This window comes from Talpa occidentalis, unplaced genomic scaffold, assembly GCF_014898055.3.
Source record: "Talpa occidentalis isolate TD23 unplaced genomic scaffold, MPIMG_talOcc4v2.1 talOcc4.6, whole genome shotgun sequence".
NCBI classification, from domain to species: domain Eukaryota; kingdom Metazoa; phylum Chordata; class Mammalia; order Eulipotyphla; family Talpidae; genus Talpa; species Talpa occidentalis.
In genome coordinates, this window is record NW_023604972.1 from 75689869 (window position 1) to 75716622 (window position 26754).

The 26754-nt window shown below is 35.2% G+C and overlaps 1 pseudogene; it reads left to right on the plus strand.

Annotated features, from left to right (window-relative positions):
- LOC119260393 (non-POU domain-containing octamer-binding protein-like) overlaps window positions 1-26120 on the plus strand; it is a 97362-nt pseudogene extending 71242 nt beyond the window's left edge.
- Window positions 26121-26754: the final 634 nt, after the last annotated feature.

The following is a 26754-nucleotide window of genomic DNA, read 5'->3' on the forward strand; positions in this document are numbered from 1 at the left end:
CTGGGCTGTAAAGCTGCCTGCAGCCTCTGCAGCGCCGGTTCGATCCCCGGCCACCAGTGAGGGTCCCACATGGCCCTCAGATATCTCCTGCCACCTTCTGCTCCCCTCAGCAGTGTATTTTGTCAGTCTGCCTGTTCTGCAACCCGCTCTGGCTCTGGTGAATTCTCTCACCCTCCTGCACTTCTGACTGTACCCAGTGCTTGTATAAATACATAAATAAATCTTTAAAAAAATAAAGAAAAAAAGAAAGGGTTAGTTAGCTTAAATGAAGTGTGATGTAAAATATATATAAATAAAATTAATTAATTGAAAAAACCCTAATGCCATTAAAGCCTTAATCATACAGAAACCTGGATAATATGCCAATATGAAATAGGTTGGGGCACATTGACTAGTAACTCTAAATGTCATTGACTATAAATTATCACTAAAATAATTTTGCAATATTTAAAATAAATAGTTCCATTCTATTTGTTCTAATCCTTTAAAAATGGATTAAGGAGGGAATCTGACAAGGTGATGGCAAAGTGGAGGTGCCAGAATAACCTCCTCCACGTATTCAAAACTGAATTACAGAAAGCAAAGTCAACTACCCCTGGAAGATAAATACATGATGATCGAATACATCAGTAAATACAGTAAAGTGGAAAGGAAAGGCAACAATAGTAAAGTGGAAACACAAACTGTTTAAAATGATAACAGGGCAGTGCATCCCATGAATGGAAAGGACAGCTGTTGTAAAGAGCCCCTCTGCTGTCATTGACTCAAGAACACATACCGAACATACCAGACTTTATTTTTTTTTTTAGATTTATTTATTTATTTATACAAGCACCGGGTACAGTCAGAAGCACGAGAGGGTGAGAGAATTCACCAAAGCCAGAGAGGGGAATAGAACAGGCAGACTGACGAAATGCACTGCTGAGGGAAGCAGTGGGCGTGCCAGGAGAGGTCTACGCACCATGTGGGACCCTCGCCAGTGGCCGAGGTTTGAATTGGCACTGCAGAGGCTGGGGGCAGCTTCGCAGCTTTGCAGCCCAGTGCTCAATCGCTGCGCCATCAGGGGAGGCCTTCCAGACTTTAAAAGTAGGCACTCTCATGGGGAAAGGGTGCACAGATTTGGTGCTCAAGACAGAGGGTTTACCCCTGGAGAGCTACAAGAGGAAGGTACAGGGGAGTAACTACTGGCTTAAATCTGAGGCTCCCTAACTAGAACAGTTGGAACTCAAAGTGGGGTAGGAGGTGGTTCAGAGAATACAGATGTAAAGCCTGTATCCCCTCTAAGAAAAGTTTATATTTGCAGCCTGAGACTGTGATATGTGAAATATCTCATTGCCACCCAGAGCCAAACTTGAGACAATAACTCACAAGAGTTCAAATTAACTAAATCTTAATAATAGAAACAAGTACCCCAGGTTAATTATCTGAATTTGAAAACCAAAAAGAACAATTCATGATTTATGGTCATGTCTTAACTGCTATCCTCACCCAACATTACTATTTCTCAACTACTGCTTAGAGGCTGAGGTTGACATAAAATTGCAGGAGGCGTTTTGGTTGAGGAGGTGGGCAAGAGGGGAGGATCACTGGGTCCACATTGCACAACTCAGATACTCATAGTACTGGAGGAATCTTTAACCCTTGATGCATACTAGAGATGGCCTTTAGGTGCCCACTGCTCTGCTTCCTTCCTAATTACTGCCCCTTCCTGGCACCAGTGCAGGGCCCATCTGAATAAGAGAAAATATATCAGTTTATGAAATAAGATCCTAAGTAAATATCTAGAATTATAACCAGCTTCTTATAGGAGGAATACAAAGCCAATTTATTAAGGTAAGGGAAATCACTATTAGACCCCTTAAAAAGTAAAAATGAAGAGACAGACTAGCCTATTCCAAATGCTGATGCAAAACAGCCCTAAGAGTAGTCTCAACCCAGCAGAACTGAGTAATACATCTAAAAATGAGTTTAAGGACAGTTATAATAAAACCATGATTGCCAAATAAAGAAAAACAATAGATGTTCTAAAACAGACACACAATAAAGGTTGAGAAAATATGACACTGTTTAAGTCAAACCAATGGATAAGAAATACTGCAACGGAATTTTAAAAATGCAGTAGAGGGGTCTCAATAGCATACAAATGCAAGTAATGGAAAGAATCTGAAAAACTGAATGAATAAGCAGAAAAAACAATAAACCAATAATGAGGAAAAAAAATGAAAAGTGAAAACAGCATGAGAGTTCTTTGGGATAACCTAAAGAGAGAAATAGCATGCACATCATGAAGGTAATAGAAGGGAAAGATAAAAGCAAAGAAACAAAATACTTATAAAAGCTAGCAGAAGGTAATAAACAAAGTAACATTTCTGTACTTAAGAGGAAGGGGTGAGGGAGAAAAGGTGAAAGGGAATAAGGATCATGATGGGAAAAGTATGCTGTATCTCCCAGAGAAATCTTTCATTGTGTAGGTATATTGCTTGTACTTTGATAGCCTAACAAACATGTCATGTTAGGAATTGGAAAGGTCTTATGTGAGTGTGTTAGTGTGTTTGCAAGCATGAAGGTAGACACAATTAAAGTTATGCTGCTTAAAATATATTTAATACTTAACAAGAACTGAAAAATCAACTAGCCTTGTGTTCAATCTTGTGTTCAAATGAAAAAGCTGAAAGGGGGCCTCCCCGGTGGCACAGCAGTTGAGCGCTGGGTTGCGAAGCTGCCCACAGCCTCTGCAGCGCCGGTTCAATCCCCGGCTGCTCCCCGGCCACCAGAGGAGGGTCCCAGAGGAGGGTCCCACATGGCGCACAGACCTCTCCTGCCGCCCGCTGTTCCCCTCAGCAGTGTACTCCGGTCCTTCTGCCTGCTCTGCTCCCCGCTCTGGCTCTGGTGAATTATCTCATGCTCCCACGCTTCTGACTGTACCCAGTGCTTGTATAAATAAATAAATAAATCTTAAAAAAAAAAAAAAAGAAAAAGCTGAAGAGGGTAGCAGAATCCTATACTACCAAACACAACCAACATAAAGCAAACCAAAATTTTCTAAATAAAAATAAAAATAAAGTCATGGATGCTATGATCTGAAAAAGTTGTAGTGGATAGTCAGTTTCACTCAATGTAAGATGATTGCTAGTGACATAGGTAGAAGCTTGTATGAAGTATGTTTTGGTAAGTGTGCAGCATTTGATTTGATCTCTATTTGAGATTTATCTAGTGTAAGACCTCAGTGTGTTTATTGTGTCCTGTAGGTGATTTTTTAAAAAAGCCTATTTATAAAATAAAACAAGAACTACCAAGTAACCTATCTTATTGAACTCCTAAATTAACAATGAAGTGCACACTTACATTTAGGGAGAACTATAAATTGAAAGGAGTGCGGTGGGGTGTGGTAATGATACCTGAAGGGGGATAGCCTATACTTATATATCACAAGCAATGTTACCTCAATAAAATAGAGGAAGGAAGGAAGGGAGGGAAGGAGAGAGAGAAGGCAAAGTCCTTCAGATTACCATTAAGCTATCATGTTTCTGAGAGTATAACTTTTCAAGTGAGCAATTTTACATTTGGAAATCTACCATAAGATAAAACTACAAAATATGATGAAAAGGAATCCATAAGCACCAAGTAAATATTGAGTCACATCTAAATTATGGGTGAATAGTTAATAAATTATGGCAAGTGATTATTGATCATTTCCCACTATATACAGTAAAATATTTTCTGTAACTGTGAAATATGATCACTTGTGAATTATTCACATGTGTTACCATCACTACAAACCGAATCTGATTACCTTTACTCCTTGGTGGTATGATTGGGTTGAAATGTTAATAGCTCTATTATTCATTTATATTGTAATACTGTTGTTTAATAAACCACACTAAACTTTCAGTGGCTTTCTGATAGCAAGTGGTTGTTTTCTTTGTTCTTTTGTTGACTGAGGGTGTTTAACTTCAAGGTACGTATTGGTTTCAGGTCTTCTGTGCATGTCTTTCATTCTGAGATCAGACACTATTTCTCAAGGTGTGTGGCAACAACACATAGGTGAACAAAATGCATAGGTTCTCATTGAAGAAACAAATGATTATGGTTTCCTGGTTTGTAAAAAGAATATCTCACAAAGTAGTAGTATTGATAACATTTAAAGGTCTCAAAGTATAACATTCTGGAAATGGAGAGAAATATATTCAAACTTTGAATAAATAAACATCTCATTTGGATAGTTTCTCTTTGATTTTTCAAGTAAACATTCAGTTTAAACTTAAATCATTAATTTATTCATTCTATCAAGGATGATGATAATTTTATGGTAGACAATGTGCTAAGGATATGAGTAAAATGGAAATACAATAATAGACTAGTGAGGAGATAATCAAATAATCCCATTAGGGACTATCCAATTGCAGGCTCAGATAAGGGTTCTGTAGGAAATTATCATAACTCTATAAAAATATGCTACAACACAACTTCTCCCAAAAGTGATGCTTCAGGTAAGGATATGAAAGGATTAACTGGAGAGGAGAGTAAGTTCAAAGCAGATAAAAAATGTGTGCAAAATCCATGGTACTTAGAAACTATTGGACATTAAATGTAATGGGAGAAATGTTGACGAGATCTATCTTATGCTATTTTATATATTATCTAATATTTCTTTCTCTTCTCTGTGGTATGCAGATGTCCCTCAATTGGTCAGCATAAGATAAAGAGATTATAAAAATCTTCTCTGAATGAAGCATTGGTTGCCTTCATTTTATAGTTTTCTGTCGTCATTTCATTAACAATGGATTCGGAAAGGTAGAATATAGAATTCCAATTTATTTAGGATTTTAAAACATGAAAACATTTATTAGGGCCCTGTGTTTTCTTCTCCATAAACATCATCTTGTGTATGGAATTAATGCCTGAAAATAACTATTTTTGAATTAACTTGTAATAATACTTTTAATATTTATTTCCTGAGCACATTCTTTTTCATAGTTCATTTACATTTAATATAATATATTGATAAATATATGGCAATATAATAGGCAATGTTTAAATCAACAAATGAACTATCATAACCTTATAAATAACCTCTTCCACAATGAAATAAAGTTTCTTAAAGAAGTTCACTTCATTATAACTTAGCATTCTGGAATAGAAAACAAGAATTTTCCCCAAACCATGGTGTGATTCTGTCTCCATGTCTGTGTTTTAAAAGGACTTCTCAAAAAATATCTCCTTTAATACATATGACAGCTGACATCCACTAGTTTAAATTATATAGCTTATATGTATTCATGATATGGGCTCTACCCATGTTTTTTATAGCAAATATTGTTTGAGGGTAAAGAGCATATATTTAATATATAAATATATATAAAGAGATATATTTAATAACACCATGTTCTTCTAAATTCTTCTTTTCATCTATTAATTTTTACTTTTTTTATAAGTTTATCAAGGAACTTTATCAAAATATTGTTGGCATGTATGTTCAAACAAGGGAAGAAAAATTTTATACAATTCAAATGTATTATAGTGAAAAACTTGTAGCATACAGCATTTTACCTTATAATGTAATTACACCTTGTATCACAAGCAAATTGAGTATTACAATTAGGGATGTTTCAAATTCTTTTCTATTTATAATAAATTAAAATAAATATTTTTTCAGTATGCAACTAAATCTACTATCTCTGAAGTGAGGTAGACAAAAATGAATAAAAAGTGTCCTTTATGGTAATCTGCTGTCAAAATAATAATCTGGTATCAAGACTTGGTCCAACTTCATTTTTCAGTCTTTTTTCCCCAGCAACTGATTTTTCTATTGTCTCACCTTGGCATTGATAGACTTATCCAAACTTAAGTAGAAGATTTCAAAGAAAATAATTCTGAGAAAATCAAGTCCAACATCCTTGATGTTTAAGAATTATTAGAGATTTTTGGGCTTCTCTGGTGGCACAAGGGTTAAAGTCTCAGCAGCTACATCAAGCTATTGCCAGCCACTGCAGCTTGAGTTCATTCCCAGGTCAGGGAGCTGACATACATGGCACAGCAGACCTCTCCTGTCTTCCCACTGCTCCCCTCAGCAATGTATTTCAGTAGATCTGTCTTTTCTGTTCCCCACGCTATCTCTGGCCTATACCCCAGTTCTTGTATGCATAAATAAATAAAAATAAATCTTAAAAAAAAAGAATTATTAGAGCTTTTATCAGAAGGAATTTTGATTCTAGTTCTGGTTCCCTTGTAAAATCTAAACCTGGGATTCTAGAACAATATAAAAAGTCCTTTAATCCTAGATCCTCTTTGCTCTAATGAGTCCTGAGAGTTGGAATGAAAATCACGGAGTCACTGATAATGTAGGCTGACACATTGACACTGGGATTAGCAAAACCTTCACTCAAATTCCAGTTCTCCAGAAATAGGGGTGGAAAGAGATTGGGTATTGCCACTTCTTGGTGGCGGGTGAGTGAAGCATGTCCACATATGAAGTTTTAAAGTTATAACTGCAAAATTATATAGTTATGTAGTTGATTGGAAAATTGATAAAAGTGAGGAAATACACAAAGTCCAGATCTCATACCTACCCACCATGACCCTGTACATGTGTTTTATCCTGTCTTAATGTGCGTTTCACAGATTTTAAGTTGCACATTATATTGCCCTAAATAGGCATTTCTTTTGTGTGAAGAAATGAAAATATAAAGTATCTAATACAGTGTCTGACATTTGGAACAATGTCAGTAATAGTTGCTATGATAGGACTAATATAACAAAAAATCAGTTTGTTCTTGTGCAGGACTGGATAATCCTTAGCCCTAATCCTGAGTAATTTTATTTCTCTAGTGGTTTTCTTCGAGTCATTGATGACCCAAAGGTTTCAAAAAGTTTACTTGATGTTACAAAGATGTTTCAACTGTAGATATTCATAACAGCCATATTTTGGATTTTCATAAGAGATCTTTTTAATTATGACTTCATTTCACTACTGGATGATAACAGCCATTATCATTCTGGCATTTGGGTTATGCCTACTACCTTGTGGGAGTCTTCTGGCATGCCTGCCCTCCACAGTGCTTTCCTAAAGAGGGATAACTTGCCAGTGGAAATCCTGGGCTTTTTGGCATGATAGGTACTCAACTACTACTCCAACAGAGCCCAAGGCTGTGGTTCCCAAAACCCCATAAATTGGAAAATTTTTGCCAAGAGGCCCAGCATTTCGGCACACAGAAATCCCTGACTCTCAAGGGGCATCTTTAAGGGGGTATGTGCTAAAACTTGGCAGGGAGTCAATTTTAGAGGTTTGTGAGACCTGATGGATTATTCCATAATTGAAGAAATGCTCACACACTCATATGTGAAACACATTTTATCAGTCAAATTCCCTTTCAAAGTATGCTTTGTCACATGGTTTTAATGACACATATACCTGAAGCCTAAAAATAGTGTGGTTTTTATAAGAGGAAAAAAAAATCTAGTTCAGCTCTAAAATTTGGTTTTCTTTGAGAAAGAAGACTAAGAATAGAGGCAAAATATAATTCTTTGCTATAAAAATAGCAGAGAAAAAACTGACACATTATCATGGACTGCATCAGGGTTATTACAAGATATTTGGCTTCATGTTCTTTCTAAAATAGGATTTTTGTCCATTCTTATTAAGTTTGGATTGTTCCCAAGACATCATTTGTGGTTAATTTAACACCTGTGAAGTCATGGTGATACTAAGTATAAATTCATTGCCTGCTGCATGGATAATTTTATTTCACTCCTAAGTTATTGCAACAATTAGTGAAATTCCATAAAAGTTCATATTGATTTAAATCACTTTATTCATTTTTTCCAACCATTAATTAGAGAATAATTTTATAATTGAAAAAAAGAAACTTTGACTTTGTATGTTACAAAGTTAGGTTGGAAACAGAACAATTTAAACATTATGAAAACACTAAAATAATATCTTAAAAGTAATGAGTTAAAATTATCTTTTCTCCCCTCATGAGTTAAAACTAAAACACAATGTAAAACAAGTTAAAACCTAATGTTTGTTCCAGTCTTTCTTTTAACCTTTCAATTCCATTTTATGACATGTATTTTGTGAAATTTTTAGAATGTGTGTTTTAAATCTCTTATTCCTTGGATAAGTCTATCAGGACACATGACTATATACCACTATATTTTCAATTATATAGACTAGATAGTTGTGTTTTATTTTTGTAGTTTAATTTACATGTGTAATGTTTTGAACTCAGAGTATAACTAAGACAGTAGTACCTGGTTATAATCTAATAGACCAAAATAAAGCTGGGAAAAACTAAATGCAAAATATGTTGAAAATGCAAGTTATTCTAGCTTATAGAATTTTAAGTACTTTCAAAGGATTTAAAATTATGGTCTTATTAGAAGCAAACTAGAGTTAATAACACATCTCTAATGTATATTTAATATGTTGAAGTCTTTAACTGGAGGTTACATTCATAGAAATTAGAAATTGTAATTTAAAAATAAAATATATCAGGCCTTTAAGCATTGTGCACTTTGGCACGATGCTAATTAATTAAGGACACATCCCTATGCATCTGGAAATCAATTAGCATACATTCTATCAGAATTTTCTTTAATGATGAGAAAATTAAGGAAAATCAAATGCATATTATTTACAAATAATATTTATTTTGTGCCCAGTACATGTCAGATATTATTTTCAGTTTGGCCAAAAATAACTATATTTTAAACTGAAATGATTAGATTATTTCAAGAATGTCAAGTGCAAATACATACAAGGGGTATTTAGGTACCTATGAAAGTAATGGAAAATAATGAAGCAGAACTAATGTAAAGAAATAAGAGCTGGGTAAAACTTGTGAAAGAGAGTAGGTGTTCATTTAAAGGCATTCAGCCTTTCCAAAAAAAAAAAAAAGTAAACACTGTGTGAATTAAGAACAATGTTACTCAAGGTCTGCCTATATGAATTAAAATTATAGTAAAGAACTTCCCATTAGCATTAAGAAGTAAATTACAGGGCCTCCCCTGGTGGCGCAGCAGTTGAGCGCTGGGCTGCGAAGCTGCCTACAGCCTCTGCAGCGCTGGTTCAATCCCTGGACACCTGTGAGGGGCCCACATGGCGCGCAGGTCTCTCCTGCAGCCCGCTGCTCCCCTCAGCAGTGTACTTTGTCAGTCTGCCTGTTCTGTTCCCTGCTCTGGCTCTGGCAAATTCTCTCACCCTCTCACGCTTCTGACTGTACCCAGTGCTTGTATAAATAAATTAATAAATTAATAAATTAATTAATTAATCTTAAAAAAAAGTACATTACACAATCATTATAATCAAAGAAGTAAATTACACAATCTTCATTTAAAAAAGTAAAATAAGATCATTCTTGAAAGGCAAGATATGCAACCAAACTTAGAACTAAAGTAAGCTAAAGACGTCCATTCATTCCACATATTTATTAAAAATACATTGAGTGATTTCTGTGAACAAGACACTTTGGTAGGCATAGAACAGAAAAGACAGATACGGTCCTTAAAAATTTTATCTAACAGCTAATAGAGATTGCATGGCATGCTTAAATAGTCCTAATCTTCTCTCCCTGCTATATCCATGCTTTGGATCCCTATATCCTTCATATCTTTGAATGAGTGGTTTCAATTGGAGGAGATGTTAAGGATATTTAGTGCCTGCACTGAAGGGATGTTTCTGGCACATAGTACATTGGGGCTCAGGTCAGCTAAATATTCTACAATGTATATTATACATAATGGACAAATTTTCCACCCCAAAATACCAGTTGTGTTCTACTTGAGCACAACTTTTTATCTCTAATAGGAATACCACATCCAATATCATTATTGTCATTATCCCACTCCTTGACCATAGCTTCCTAATTTTTAAATGATTTTAGTGCCCCAGTTGCCTCAAATCTTTACATCTGTATCTAATAATCAACTAATCCCCATAATTTTCCTTACAAAATTATTTTTACTTTTTATTTAAATTAAGGTAATTAATACTGGGATAACTTCCTGAGTTATTGTCACCAGTGTGCCCATCACCAAAGCACACATAGTCCACCATCAGAGTACATATGGTTCCTTCTCTCCCTCTCCCACATCCCCCTCTTCTGGATACTTCAGTTCTACAGTCAGCTTTCAAGGGTTAGTTTTTAATCTTCTCTTTATCTGACCCTTACCTGAGTTTCTCTATATTCCGTATATTAGTGACACCTTCCTTTACACATACACTGCATTATTTTACACCTGTCTTCCTCCCTGGTACTCTTTGGTTAAAGACAATTTGATTTAATCTGATATTTTCTTATTCCTTGCCAGCACCATAGAAGAGAATATACAAACAAGAAGATTGTTTTCACCTTATTTTATATTCTCCAAACTATCATCACTAGAAGCAAAATAAGAATATTTCCCTAGGAAATGTTCATTCTAACCAATCCACTTGTTAATGTGTCTTTTCTTGGTCAAAGACTATGGATATTTTGATTGTGGGTATAAGGTGGTAGCTTACACCTGAAGAGTGGGATCCTTTATTGCAGAATCATACACAGTGTTGTAAACCAATGTTACCAAATAAAATAAAGTAAATATCTTTTCTTCTGTTGTTCAACTTTCAAAGCCCCATCTACTTGTTCCACTCAAATGATGACCTTGTTTCCCAATTAACTTAAAAACTGAAGGTTTCCAGAAGACATCTACTGTATTTTCCTACCAACAAGTGTGCATCTATATCTCTCCTTATCTTGATTTTCTTTTTTTTCCCTCCTGGTTAAAAATTTACCATTAGTCCCTTCTCTCTCTACGTCTGAACCCGTCTGCCTGTTCTGCTCCCCATTCTCTCTGGTGAATTCTCTCACCATCCCGCACCTTTGACCTGCACCCCAGTTCTTGTAAAAATAAATACATCTTAAAAAAAGATATTCTGAGCAGAAGATTTGTTGTTCTCATAATGCTCATCTTCTCTAATCTGTTGCTAATATTCCCATCCTGATGGGTCACATATTTTAATATATGCACACATGCAAATGCGCTCTGCAACTGCTACCTTATACAATGAGCTATATATTAAATGCCTTGTCTTGTTTTCTTTTCCTTTTATAAATTAGCATTATTCATTCCTTAAATGAATTCACTGGAAAAAATCATTAAGGCTTGGATTTATATGTTGGGAAAATTCCACAGAAAAAAGTCACATTTACTTTAGCAGCAAAATAAACAATTTCTATTATGTAACCCAAAGTTTGAATAATATATGACTATTTATTATTCCATTTTCTATTCCTACTGATGTGTATTTTGCAAGGTATATCTAAGAGTTTTCCATTTCATCTAAATGCTAGTTAATTAGTACAATTTTTATAGAAGCTAGCTTTTTTTATTATTATTATCTGTGGGTTCTATAGAGATGTCCCTTTTATTATTTTAGCTTTTATCAATTACATTAATTTTTTAAAACATCAACTAGAAACACTGTTGATTTTCTCTATTGTGTGTTTGTTTTCTTGTTTAATTCTTTTTAAAATGTATGCTTAATGTTTCCTTTTTTATATTTTTGGGTGGGGAGGTGTTTTGTAAGTTTTATTCAAATTTACAAAGAGGGCCTCCCTGCAGGCTGTTAAGTGCCTTGTTAAGCTCCTTGCTTTGAAGTAGTCCACAGCCTCACAGCATGACTTCCATCCCAGCCAGCTAGCAAGGGTCCCACATGGCACAGCAGACTTCTCCTGTCTCCCTGGCTGCTCCCCTCAGCAGTGTATTTTGTCAGTCTGCCTGTTCTGTTCCCCACTCTGTCTCTGGTGAATCCTCTCACCCTCCTGCGCATCTGGACTGTACCCTGGTTCTTGTGTAAATGAATAAATAAATCTTTAAAAAAAAAAAAAAAGCAAATTTACAAAGAAATAAATTTAGTCATTGATCTTAGCATTTTTATTTTCAATACAACAACTTAAAACAGTGTAATATTGTTTTCAATATGGTGTAAGTTTATATCATTAATTTTGATGTGTTTATGAAAATGAACTCTAAATTAGACATGTATGTATGTATTATGTATCTGCACAAGATACATAAAAAATTGTTTAGTCCTCAGGATGATTTCTACTTGTGAAATTTCTACATATCTAGATTTTCTTATATTCCACTGTACTGTGAATTTTTAATTTTATTGTTAGAAGTAACATGTTCCATTTTTAGAGGACTGAAAATATTTTATTTCATTGGCATAGTTAGTGTTCTTATATTTTTGTAATTACTTATTTACTACTTTGAAATTATCAAATTATACTACTTGCTTTCATTTATCCTACGTGTTCTGGTTTCTTCTATCTTACCTTGTTTTGGTAATATTTTCAACTTTCTCATCTAGTAGATCTGTTATAGTTTGTTAGTCTTTCAATGGTTATTCAAGAGGTTACAAAAAATATCCTTGAGGGCCTCCTGGTGGCACAGCTGTTGAGCGCTGGGTTGCAAAGCTGCCCACAGCCTCTGCAGCGTCGGTTCGATCCCCGGCAAACAGGTGAGGGTCCCACATGGTGCGACAGACCTCTCCTGCCACCCGCTGTTCCCCTCTGCAGTGTACTTCGTCAGTCTGCCTGCTCTGCTCTCCACTCTGACTCTAGTGAATTCTCTCACACTCCCATGCTTCTGACTGTACCCAGTGCTTGTATAAAAATAAAATAAATAAATAAATCTTAAAAAAAGAAAACATTATCCTTGAAATATTAACATCTATTCAAAATTATAACTGTCATAATTTCCAAAGCAATGGAAAAATTGAAATTTTTACAACTAGTCATCAATGGTCTTTTTGCTGGTAATAAAGATATAGTTCAAATTATATTTGAAATGTCACAAGGTGTTCTCAGTGCTCTTTAGTCCTGCCAATATTTTTGTTTAATTTTTCCCTTTACATTTTACAAGGCTGATAATCTCATTCTGTGTGTCTATACTGCTTTCAAGCATAGAAGCACAGACATCTTGAAGTCCACTCTTCAGCGTTTCTTTCAGTCCCAATTCATTATAACAAATTCTCTCCATTTTTGTAAATCAGAAAATGTTAATATTTCAATTTTGAATGAATTTTTCAATCAATGAAGGGTTTCATGTTAGGGTTATCTTTTTTTAGAACTCTGAAAGTTATCCCATTCCTTCTGCTTCTATTTGGTGGAAAAGCCTCCAGTCATTTTTTCTGTTACACTTTTAAAAATTAATTTCATTTTTCCCCTTTGGCTATTTTTATGATTTCCTCTTTTTCTTCAGTTTTCACTGCTTCATAGTAGTGCATGTATGCATTTTTTTCATGAACTCTATGCCTTTTCTGTTCTTTGTTCTAGTTCCTTTTTTTCATCCTTTCTCCAGTCTGGACATCTTTTAGTAACATGCTTCTGACACTATTTCTTTAACTCTGTCTCTTTGGATGTAAAGATCATGTATTGCTCACTGAATTTTGATACTTCATTTTCCCCCATTCTCTTATAAAATTTTCCATCTTGTCATATAGTTTTGAATATATTTTATATATATAATATATATAATGTGCATATGTGTATTTCCAAAAGATCTGTTTTATGTTTTCCTTATTTTTCCTCTTTTATTACTGTCAAGTCACTCTGCATCATTTCATGCCTGATAATTTTGCTGAATAGTTGATATTGTATATAAAATATTGTAGAGGTTTTGTGTTATCTTCTTCTAGCAAGAAATCGAGTTTATTCTATCAGGGAGTTATACAACAGGCTTTGTGAACAGTTTCTTATCTACTCTCAAGCTTTAGCAACACTTTCAAGGAGATGGGTAACCAATAGGCTTAGTGAAAATGAGAGATCTGGGAGATTAAGTCTGACTATCCAGATTCTTCATCCCTGCTTTATGAAATACTCACAATTAAATCAAGTTTTTTTAAATTATTGTTCTGTATTTAAGAGAGTCTTCTACTTGTAAAATATCTTCTCATAAGTAACATTTTTTACCATAGTATTTACCATAAATGCAATTCAGTAAATATTTTTGTAGTCATTTGTCTGTTCTGCTAGACCCCTAATATGTATTATGACATGCAGGGTTCCTTTATTTTATTCCCTCCTAAATGAAGAATTCTACATCTTACATTAAATTAATCTGTAAAAACCATTTGTAAGTAGGATATTCAATTATGCTAACATTTATAATAAAGATATCGAAAGACTAGTCTGTATATCAGGACCAGTGAAGACTTTTTCTAGGACGGACTAGATATTACTTTGAAGAAAGAAGATGGAAGGACATTGTGGTAAAAATGCTCCTAAATAGAAATTTCTCTAGTGAGCAGAAGGCCACAGATATTAAAGAGAGTATTTAAATGCATGTTGTCTTCACAAAACTGAAATGTGGGCAGACAGCTTATTGCTGTTTTAATGGCACCTTGCAGAGATGAAATTAACATTTGATTTACATGAGTGTCCTTGGGCAGAGGCAATTGTGACTACTCATAACCACTGATAGAAGTTGAATTAGTTTTAACCTCTCAAAGAAATAATCTACAAGTCATAATGAAAAGTTAAATGCAGATGTCCACTTAATACACAGTGGTACTTCAAGCAGTGAGAAAGAGAGTGCAGCATAATAGTATTTTATACCTATTAAATAGCTGTCTTTTAAGAAGTTAAATAAATTTATTGCATTTTCAAATGTAATAAATGAGTCACGGAATGTGAATTTCTCGTTTTGAAAGTTATCCATGACTTAGAAATCATGATACTGTATAGTTAAAAAACTCTAGAGTCACAAACACAGATGCCTTCAGGGATAACCATGATTCTAAACATGAAGTAGCCTATCTGACATTTTAAGAAGAGTTAGTTCTGTGATTTACAAGAGAGTACAAATGTTGAGTAAAGATGATCAAATTCATTGCTTTAAGTTATTCAACTGGCCAAATAAAACATTTACATAGGGCACCTTGATTCTTAAGTACTGATTTTGATCTATGATTATAGCTGAATCATTTTAATTTATATTAGAATCATGTAACATTGAGACATGTGGTTACTTGCCCACACTCACATACCAGATGACAAGTTGATATAAGAATTGTTCTAATTCTGAATTCTGGTAATATTCTTAAGCTATATAACCTTGTTATTCCAAAATGGATATAAATTGTGCTTTGTTACCTATTTGTTACTTCATGGTTACCTCCTTTTCACCTCTTCTTGACCCCTGAAATCCTAACCTGATGCTTCCCTTCTAGTCAGATTTTGAAGGTTAGATTTTAAGCTTGTCTTTTTTTTTCTTTTTAAGATTTATTTATTTATTTATTTATACAAGCACTGGGTACAGTCAAAAGAGCATGGGAGAGTGAGAAAATTCACCAGAGCCAGAGCGGACAGCAGAACAGGCAGACTGACGAAGTACACTGCTGAGGGGAGCAGCGGGAGGCAGGAGAGGTTTGCGCGCCATGTGGGACTCTCGCCTGGCGTCCGGGGATCGAATGAACGCTACAGAGGCTTCGGGTGGCTTTGCAGTCCAGCTCTCAACTGCTGCGCCACCTGGGAGGCCCTTAAGCTTGTCTTTATCTGACCCTTAATTTAGGTTTCTCTTGCACAAAATGTACAACAATATTGTAAGTCAACATGACCTCAATTAAACAAATAACAAATGACAAAAATAGTTATAAATTTCTGTCTTGGGCCTCCCCAGTGGTGCAGCGGTTGAGCGCTGGGTTGTGAAGCTGCCCGCAGCCTCTGCAGCACCGGTTCAATCCCCGGCTGCTCCCCAGCCACCGGAGGAGGGTCCCACATGGCGCGCAGACCTCTCCTGCCGCCCGCTGCTCCCCTCAGCAGTGTACTTCGGTCCTTCTGCCTGCTCTGCTCCCCACTCTGGCCCTGGTGAATTCTCTCATGATCCCGTGCTTCTGACTGTACCCAGTGCTTGTATAAATAAATAAAAATAAATCTTTAAAAAATAAATAAATAAATTCCTGTCTTGTGTGTTTTAATTAAGATGCACATTACATATGGGAATTATTATCTTCCATGTTTATAAACAATGGACTCCCTTAACTGAATTACTGGAATATCCCTTAGTACAAAATAATATATTTAATTAATTGATCACTAAGTTTCATGGAAATTATACCAACCATAATCCCAAAACTCTTTCATAGGAAGTGAAATGCAGTTTTTTTTTTTTAAATAGTGTCACCCCAAAATCCATATCTGCCCAGAAACTCAGAATGGATCTCATTCAGAAACAAGATCTTTGACTAGGCAAAATTAAGTCACACTAGATTAAGGTAGGGCATAAGTCCCAAAATCAGTGTCTTTGTAAGAAGACACATGGACAGACAGAAAAAGATCAGGAGCCAATGGAGGCAAAGGTTGAAGTGATGTGGCTAAAAGCCAATGAATGTCAGGATTAACAGCAAACAGCAAAAACTAGGAGTCACAGAACAAATTCTCACTTAGACTCTCCAGAAGAAAACAACCTTGGTAACTGAAACCTTGATTTTAGATTTTTGGCCTCTTCAACTATGAGAGAAAAATGTTCTAATATTCAAAATCACCAGTTTGTGATACTTTGTTATAGAAGTCATAGGAAACTAATGTACTGAGCAAAACACACTGTTTCACTAGCAGAAATAATGAAAAGAAGAAATGTTACAGCAATTATCCTATTGAATTCAGTAATCTGAGGCATACACATCATAATGAAAGGCTGATGTGGACCCAAAGACAAATGCACTGAAAACAAACATTTTGAAAATCTCTTCATTACTAAATGTGTCCCACTTGATTTTTGTTTCTCTCCATATAGCCATACTATTGTTTTCTCTATATTATAAGGGATATATTTATGTTCATTTGAAAACCATCATCTTTAGTTTTAAGAGTATGGTTTATGTAAGTGGGCTATAGAGAAATCAAACTGAGAACTAAAAGAACACATCCGTAAAAGTTAACCCTTGAAAACTGATTATTGAACTGAAGAATACAAAGAGGAGTAGGGGTGGATAGGAAGAAAGAGGGAAGGAAAAACAAGATACTATGGTGGTGGACTGTGGATGATTTAGTGGAGGGTGCCCTACAGTGGTGATACCTGAGGGAGAAAATCCTAATGTTACCACAATTGAAAGAATAATTAAAAATAACAAAAAAGATTTATGGTTTAAATACTATTTTAGGGGGATTATTAGTTATTAAAATTAAAGAAATATTTGCATTTTAATGATCTTGCAAATTATTTTAATCTAATAGACTTGCTTCACTAGTGTGAATATGCTAGCATTAGATCAAAGCTAAAATACAAGTGTCTCTGGGAGTTTATGCTTTGACAATTTTGTTTTCAAACCACCTGGAGTTGGTTTCATAAGAAGATAAAAGATTTAATGTGACTGGCAGTTAATATAGAGTCGCTCTCAAGTCAAGTGATAGGATCTTTGATGTCTGAAACACAGGAATTCAAGTTCTAGATGGGTTGGCATTCTTCCTGGGTGCATTTTACCTGAAAATAGTGAGATTTCTATGCAAAAACTGAAGAGATTCATGGATGTACAGTGGATATTAAATAATATGGGTAATGACATTTTTAAAGAAAGAAAACAGGAAAATAACTAGGCATGGATGATTGTGATTGTATACTGAAATTGATGTAATAAGGGAGGCTTGACAGGTGTCCTTATTAAATATTTCAAGTAAAAAAAAGAGAAATAATACAAATTCATTATATGACTACATCAATTTAAAAGCTATGAGGCAAATATAAATGATTATAGCTGACAGAAAAAAAAACAAACACATTAGATTTTTTATCTATAGGCAACTATAAAGTATGATGATATCTGCAAAACCCACAGAAATACAACATATTGATATATATTTGTTATGAAATTGTATTCACTCATTTATTCTTCAGCATATATATATATATATTAAATATTTGATATGTTTAAAGAAAGTTTGAGGGCCTCCCCAGTGGCGCAGCAGTTGAGCACTGGGTTGCGAAGCTGCCCACAGCCTCTGCAGTGCTGGTTTGATCCCCGGCCACCGGGCAAGGGTCCCACATGGCGCGCAGACCTCTCCTGCCACACCCACTGCTCCTTTAGCAGTGTACTTCATCAGTCTGCCTGCTCTGCTCTCCGCTCTGAATTCTCTCACCCTCCCGCACTTCTGACTATACCCAGTGCTTGTATAAATAAATAAATAAATCTTAAAAAAAAAAAAAAAAAGAAGGAAAGAAAGGTTGAATTGGAAAATTTGAAAAAAACAACTCATTTTCTCATTTTGCTTTAATAGTAAGGAAATCTTGTTTTAGGTACAATTTATCTAGATTTTTGATAAACTTGGGCTATAATTTCAGAAATTTCTTGAAATAGGAAATTTTACATACAAAATTATTTTTATTTTGTTGTTGTTAATGCTTCAAATATTGAAAGTTTCCTCTTAGAAACAGATCCAAAATAATATATTTAGGGCCTCCCTGGTGGTGCAAGGGGTTAAGCACAGCACTGTGAAGCTGTCCGCAGCCTCTGCAGCACGAGTTCAACCCCTGGCCAGAGAGCTAACCACATGGCTCATCAGACCTCTCCTGTCTCACCGGTTGCTCCCCTCAGCAGTGTATTTCAGTCAATCTGCCTGTTTTGTTCCCCACTCTGTCTCTGGTGAATACTCTCAATCTTCGGACCTCTGGCATGTACTCCAGTTCTTCATGTATAAATAAATAAATCTTAAAAAAAAAAAAAAGTTGTTTGACTCACTTGAAACAATTAAGCCTAGTCATACATTTCAACTTAATCCATAATGTGGACAAAATATAGAATGCATCAGTGATGTAAAATTAGTAAAACATCACCTCTTTGGGGAAAAAGAGTTTGCATTTTTAGTTAATAAAATTTCTCCCTGCTTAACATAGTCGCTTTGGTAAGTAAAGCTCCTAAGAGATTTACATTCCCATTTTCACCACATCAAGATCTTCTAAAATCTCCTGCTGTGGGAAGGTCCCTAGAAAAACTGAATGGAGGCAATTACTAGATAGACAATTGTGTTTTTTCTTAGAAATAACAAAAATAGTGAATGTTAAAAAATAGCAAATAATAAACTTTAGTCAATAAATAACTCCCCACACAGAAACTTCTCCAGTAAGTTATAGCTCAAGATTGTCAAAGCATAATCTTCCATAGACATTATAGTTTAGCTTAGACTTAATGCTAGCATATTCTATCAGATACATTTTAATTCTTCCATCACATGTTATCACTATGTGATGCTTGAAAATGTCACATAGTCTTACCTACTTTGAGTTTGGTACCATTATCCACATGCAGTTTCTCTGAATAAACATGTGTCTTATGGCTGTGATCAGAATTTCATCTGGGGGCTTCCCCTGATGGCGCAGCGGTTGAGCGCTGGGCTGTGAAGCTGCCCGCAGCTTCTGCAGCACTGGTTCAATCCCCCGCCACCAGCGAGGGTCCCACATGGTGCACAGACCTCTCCTGCCACCCACTGCTCCCCTCAGAAGTGTATTTCATCAGTCTGTCAGTTCTGCTCCCTGCTCTGACTCTGGTGAATCCTCTCACCATCCTGCACCTCTGACTGTACCCAGTGCTTGCATAAATAAATAAATAAATATTTAAAAAAAATTTTTTTCATCTGGATGCCAAAAGTTCAGTTGATTGACTGGAAATATTGAATAAAGCCAATAGGCTGTATTTTTAGTATGATATTTCATTAAAATGATAAGGTCAATGACTAATTTTTATATTTAAAAAGTCACAAGTAATTGGGAGGGACACCAGTCAAGTCTTGAAGACTGAAATGTTATGCTCTAAAAAAGTACATATTTAGTTACTAACATCTGCATTTATTTTATCTCTCTCTAAATTTGAGGCTTTCAGTTTTAAAAACTGCCAACCACATTTTTTCTCTTGGTCATCTATCATTCTGAGTAAACTTCTATTATATCAATTCTTTAAATAACTTTTTCAGCCTTTTCCCTGTAGGCAGTTGGCAATATAAAATTATGGAACTGTTGCAGAATGAAAGGAATGGAAGATAAAGCAGCAATTTTAAGTAAAATCTCTAGTGAGCAATTAATATAATGGCCACAAGACAGAGTTATGACATCAGAAGATGCTGATTGAAGCCTGGGGTAAATAAATAAATAAATATTTGTCTATGAGCAAGTCTCATCTATGCTGACTTCCCTTTATTAAAAAGGGAAGAATAATACTCTTTTATAGGTTAATTTGAGAAATAATCATATTATTCATGTAAAGTACTCAGAGCAATACTATTCTTACTATATACTGCTAAATACTTTATTACTTTGTGATTAAGTTTAAAAGAGTCAATTTGATTTCAATATTTCAGATCTTTGTACCTTTAACAGACATATGGAAGTTAAAGAACATAGTTTAATTTTTCTATTATTTTCTTAGAATATATTAGCAGGAGAATATCTGAGTAGAATTTATTGACATACAAGTAGATATGTGTATTCAAAGTCAAAGATTAGCTAAAAATACAGTATCAAAATTATAAGTATTTGTAGGAATGAAGAATGAGAATTAGATATGAGACATAACTCTTTTTTTTCAGTCATTTATCATTCCTGAAAATCACTTTTCCAAATTAGAAAGATAATTTTTAGACTACACACTATGAGATCTTTTCCAGCTTTAAAAATCCATGGCCATGTATCTCTCTATAAGCATACATGAATAATGTTCTTGTATTGTGGGAATCTTTAAGTTCTTTAACTCAGTGAATTTTTCTATTTAGCAATATAAAAATCACTTCAATATAACAACATAGGCATGGTTCATTGTAATTTTATCTATGAAATTATTATTCAGAGGAGAAAATATTTACAAAATTAATTTATTTGCCAAGAGAGTTATAAAATTTAATACAAATTATTGCTCCTGAGCAAAAGTCTGTAGAGGCATCAATAAAATTAACTTAATGAAGAGGCAACCTATGATGCTGTCCACAGCCACTGCAGCATGAGTTTGATCCCCAGCCAGGGAGCTACCCACATGGTGTGGCAGACCTCTCCTGACCTGCCTGCTGCTCCCCTCAGTAGTGTATTTCAATCAATCTGCCAGTTCTGTTCCCCACTCTGTCTCTGGTGAATCCTCTACCCCCCCCCCACACACACACCTCTGGCTTATACCATAGTTCTTATATGCACAAATAAATATTTAAAAAAATAAAAAAGGTAAAGTAGATGGTGGGAATAAGTTTTGTGAAATTATGGAGAATTACTGACATATTGACTTTTTTTAAAACAGATTGATTTATTTATTTATACAAGCACTGGGTACAGTCAGAAGCATGGAAGGGTGAGAGAATTCACCAGGGCCAGAGCAGGTTGCAGAACAGACCTACCGACAAAATAAATACACTGCTGAAGGGTGAAGTGGGAGGCAGGAGAGGTCTGTTGTGCCATGTGGGATTCTCTCCTGCGGCCGGGGATCGAACTGGCGCTGCAGAGGCTGCGGGCAGCTTCACAACCCATTGCTCAACCGCTGTGCCACCTGGGAGGCCCACTGACATATTGACTTTTAGAATAATATTCAGCTATTAAATAAATGAATTATTGCTATTCACAACAACAGGGTTGGAAATGGAAATATTTTTTTAAGAAAATTAAGCCAGGTGTAAGACAATAACCAAAATTGTTTCATTCATACATGTAATAAAGAGAAACAAAACAAAGGGTCAGACAAAACCATAGCAAGAAAAAAAAAAAAAAGCTAGAAATATGATTGTAAAGTTGAGAGTACCAGAGCAGGAGTGGTGAGGTAGAAAGCAAAGAGTAGGGGGGGAGGGGCAATTAAATGGTCACCAGTGGTTCTCTACCCCAGTGTGTTGGATTCCTTTCCTCCTTCCTCCCACCACCCATTTCCCCTTTGATAGCTTTAATTGCATGGCTGGAGATAGTTTAAGAGAACTGAGACTTTAACCTCTGTGCCACTAGTTATCTAGTTATCTAATTTTTAAATTAGTTATCTAATTTTTAAATTAGTCCTATGCTTCTTCGTTCTTCCTTTTTTTTTTTTTTTTTTTTTTTTTTTGTTTTTGTTTTCCAGTTCACTAAAAATAAACTATTAGGGATAAGGAGCCACAAATCATCACACACACACACACACACACGTTCAAGATAATTGAAAACTCTTCCTTTGATTCATAAAAAAACTGGCTTTCATGACTACCAATTTCAAACATATTTTTCAAATGTTTTTAAGCAAAAAAAATCAATGAAACATGCCAAATAAGACAAAATATAATTTCCTAAAGTAATTGATTTTAGTGATATAAAGTTACTCATAATCCTAATTTATACTCACATAACCTTATTTAAATATAATACTAATCCATTTACCCATTCAATTCATTTTATAAATATTTAATGACTGCCCAGTTAATGTGATTTGGATTAAGTATTTGCGATGTTGAAATGGAGATGAAACCTGCCCTTTATAAGATAATACTCTAATGAATACAGATGGATGAAACAGAGATTTTTAATCATTTTGATAAATTATAAGATAAAATCAGACATCTAATTAGTTCAAGGAAGTAAGATGGAAGAATGTCTCATATTGCCATAATTTATTTTGTGTTTTCAATTTGGTTTATAAATATTTCCTTTTTATTAAGTTATTTATTTATTATAATTTTTGAAGTAATATATGTTTACATTGTTGTATTTTGGGAGTTAGGATTCCAACCTCTCCCTTAAGTATTATTACCATAGTATACTCACCACCAAAGCACCCATGGTCTACCACCTTAGTATATTGTGCTCCTTCTGTATATTGCTTTCACTTCTCCTCTTTATCTTCCCCTGTGAATTATTTTTACTCCCCAAAGGTCACACCATAAAGCTTTAAAATTCTCATACATCTATCTTACTGCAATTTGTTTTGAAGACATTACTCATAGACAAATCCTTAAAAGCCTAACACTGGAATATTTTCAGCATTGCTAATTCCCCTACATTTCATGCTGCTTTAATTGTCATATATCTGAAAAGTCACAAAAATCCTTTTTATAATGTTTCAATCACTTATATGAGGTTTATAAAGAATGGTAGAAACCGGGGGCCTCCCCAGTGGCACAGCGGTTGAGCGCTGGGTTGCGAAGCTGCCCGCGGCCTCTGCGGCGCCGTTGGATCCCCGGCTGCTCCCCGGCCACCAGAGGAGGGTCCCACATGGTGCACAGACCTCTCCTGCCGCCCGCTGCTCCCCTCAGCAGTGTATTTCGTCAGTCTGTCTGTTCTGCTCCCTTCTCTGGCGCTGGTGAATTCTCTCACCCTCCCGCGCTTCTGACTGTACCCAGTGCTTGTATAAACAAACAAATAAATAAATAAAACATGCCTCTATTAAAAAAAAAAAAATGGTAGAAACCATGAACTGTATACAGAGAAACACAAGGATAAAAACATGCACATCAATTTTATTTGATATTTATCATTGTCATTTTAACAGCCAGTAGTGTGACAATGTGATTTCAAAAGCTCAATGTATATTCTTGCTGAAGTGAAATAGTAGATTTATATATATTTGTAGATATAGTAGATATATATATATTTTTCTGTATGACAAGTAACTTTATTTTATATTTTTTTAAATAAGGAGATGAATTATGTATAGTGAATTTATGCCTAAAAATAGCATGTCCATTTTTTTAAAAATCAGATTAGGATATTTTATTTTCTTTTTTTTAAGATTTATTTATTTTTATACAAGAATCGGGGTACAGGCCAGATGCGCGGGAGGGTGAGAGGATTCACCGGAGACAGAGTGGGGAACGGAACAGGCAGACCGAAGAAATACATTGCTGAGGGGCGCAGCAAGCGAGACTGGAGAGGTCTGCTGCGCCACGTGGGATTATCGCCAGCCAGCCAGGATCAAACCCGTGCTGCAGAGGCTGCGGACAGCTTCACAGTGCTGCGCTTAACCGCCTGTGCCACCAGGGAGGCCCAGATTAGGATATTTTCCCATTATATTTAACTGTACTCACAGAATATACCATAATTTTAGTAGCACTTTTTTTTTTTTTTTGAGATTTATTTATTTATGCATAGAAGTGCTAGGCTGCAGGCCAACGAATCAGGTTCAGGGGGTGAGAGGATTCACCAGAGACAGAGTGGGAGCAGAACAGGCAGATCTACTGATATACACTACTGAGGGGAGCAACAGTTGAGACAGGAGAGGTCTGCTGTACCATTTGGATTAGCTATCTGGCCAGTGATCAGACTCGTGCTGCAGTGGCTGTGGATAGCTTCACATTGCTGAGACTTAAACACTTGTGCCACCAGGGAGGCCCCCTGAATTGTTTTATTCTTTCACAACTCTTGAATAAATAGTATTGCTTATGTTATTTTAGTACATGTTAAGCAATCATTTTTAAGTACAAATATCATTTTTATATTTTTATTTTCAAAACTTTGGTCAACCTGTCTCAGAACCTTGAAATGATGTCTACTTTATCCAGTAATTGCATAATGCTTGACATGACATAGCAAGTCAATTTAGAAGTGCTGGCAGAAAACATTAACAGACAAAACTTTGCTAATATATTTAATGAAAGTACTGTCTGTGAAGGTTAAAAAGCAGTCAAAATATACTAGCTCGCCACCTAGTATATTGGTGACATTATCTATTACTTATTGTGCATGCTAAAAGGATATATCAATTTAGTGTATATTAAATGAGGATATAGCCTGTTTTCATATTCTGCTATATTTTATATAATTTAAAATATTTTGATAATCTCATTATTCTATTGATATCTTTGCAAGAACAGGGAATTTATTATTTGGAAACTCATATTTATTTTGTATATTAACAGTAACTGATAGATGTTAATTCATTGGCTAGTAAAATGATTCTGCCTGGTTATACTGAAAGAGTCCTTATGCCTTTAAGTAAGGTTGTATGAAATCACACAGGGACTCATAATAAAGGGAGCAAAGCCCAAGTCTTAGGAAAAATGCTCTATTGACATTCACATTGTATAATAAAAATGCAGTAGCCTGGTGAATTTTCCGTCACCATTGCACATGAATTTAACATCAAACTAGAATGAAGAATATTTGTTCTTTAGGCAAATCTCCAATTTGTGACTGCTTGATGTTATCCAATTTTGGTGGAAAGAAGACATAGAATTCACTTATGATCACCTGAATATACATTCAATATATTATTCTGCAACAAAGGAAACAGGAAAATGTAGAAGAAAATATTGTAATTTTTATTCTTCAGCATGTTAGAGTTATTTGTGTGCATTACTTAAAAGATAAAGCATAATTATTGAAGTTATGTATGCTATAAAATTTTCTTAAGCTTCTGAGTAGAGAACAGTAGATGAAGGGCTAAAAGAAATGAGCAATAAAACCTTTTAACATGGAGAAGCAAACCTATACTGCAAGCAATCATCATCAATGCACCATCAACAGCGCCACCAACAGCAAAAGCAGCAGCCACCACCGCTTTCAAAACCTGCCAATGGGCGACAAGCCAGTGGCCCAAATGTAAGTTTGATTATTGACCTGATGAATTTTTGAAAACTAGGAGAGAAGACCTTGGCCTAAGGAAGCTGGAAAATAATTTGTAGGTAATCATTCTCCTGAAATCACTGAGGGAATGTGAAAGCTATTTGATAAATATGGGAAGGCAAGTGAAGTCATATTCATAAGAATAAGGGGTTGGTTTTAAACACTTGGAAACATTAACTAGTGCAGAGATTGCCATAGCAGCACAGAACAACATGCCTCTCCATGGAAAGCAGCTGTGTGCGCACTTTGCTTGTCATGGTGCATCTTTCATGGCCTGAAACCTTTTTCAATGTATTTCCAACGAGTAACTAGAAGAAACCTTTTCTGTGTTTGGCTAGGTGGAAAGGGATGTGGTTATTGCGGATGATCAATGAAGGCCTTCCAAGAAAATACAATGTTGAATTCTCAGGGAAACCTGCTGCTTGGAAAGCTCTGGACACTTGCATTGAAGGGCTTATCCTGCTAAACACATCTCCAAGGTCTGGGACTGTGGAGCCCATGGACCAGGTAAATGATGAAGAGGACTTCTAGAGAAGTTGGCTATAAACAACCCACAATTTCACAAGGAACAGCCACCCAGATTTTCATAGCACCTTTTGCTCCGCTGATCCTTTCACTCCCAGATGGCAATTCAGGCAAATGTATGCAAATGATGCAGACAACATGCATATGGTTCTCTTGTATCCAATATATTACCCCTTTGTGTCCTAAGTAAGATATTCTCATTTAGAGATTTTCATTTTAGCATATTGTAAAAATAAATCTTGTGCTAACTTGCCTTCATCTTTTTCTTAGACAAGAACAACCCAGAAATGGCTCTTATTTCTACAATGCTGCTGTCCATAGCTTTTTTTGATGGGCCTCCTACAATCTTGGAACAGGGTTGCTGCATGCTGAAAGCCAACCAGTAAATCTTAGCCTTGCCTATCTTAGTTATGCTATACATTTGTATCGGTGTACAATGTTTGATTTGTACTTGATTCCTTTGAGTTTTTATAAGCTGTAACAGTAATGCAGCATCAACTTATTGAAATACACTTTAAGCCTTTAAAAAATTCTTAAGTTTAATGTACATAAAAATGAGTTGAAACTACAACTCTCTGGGTGTCAAATTTATATTGGGAAGACTGTATTATCAAAATAATCCATAATTATCTGCTTTTACACTCTAAAAAAATAAACAATGGGTTAAAGCAGGTCACTGAATTGTTGAAATTGGATCAC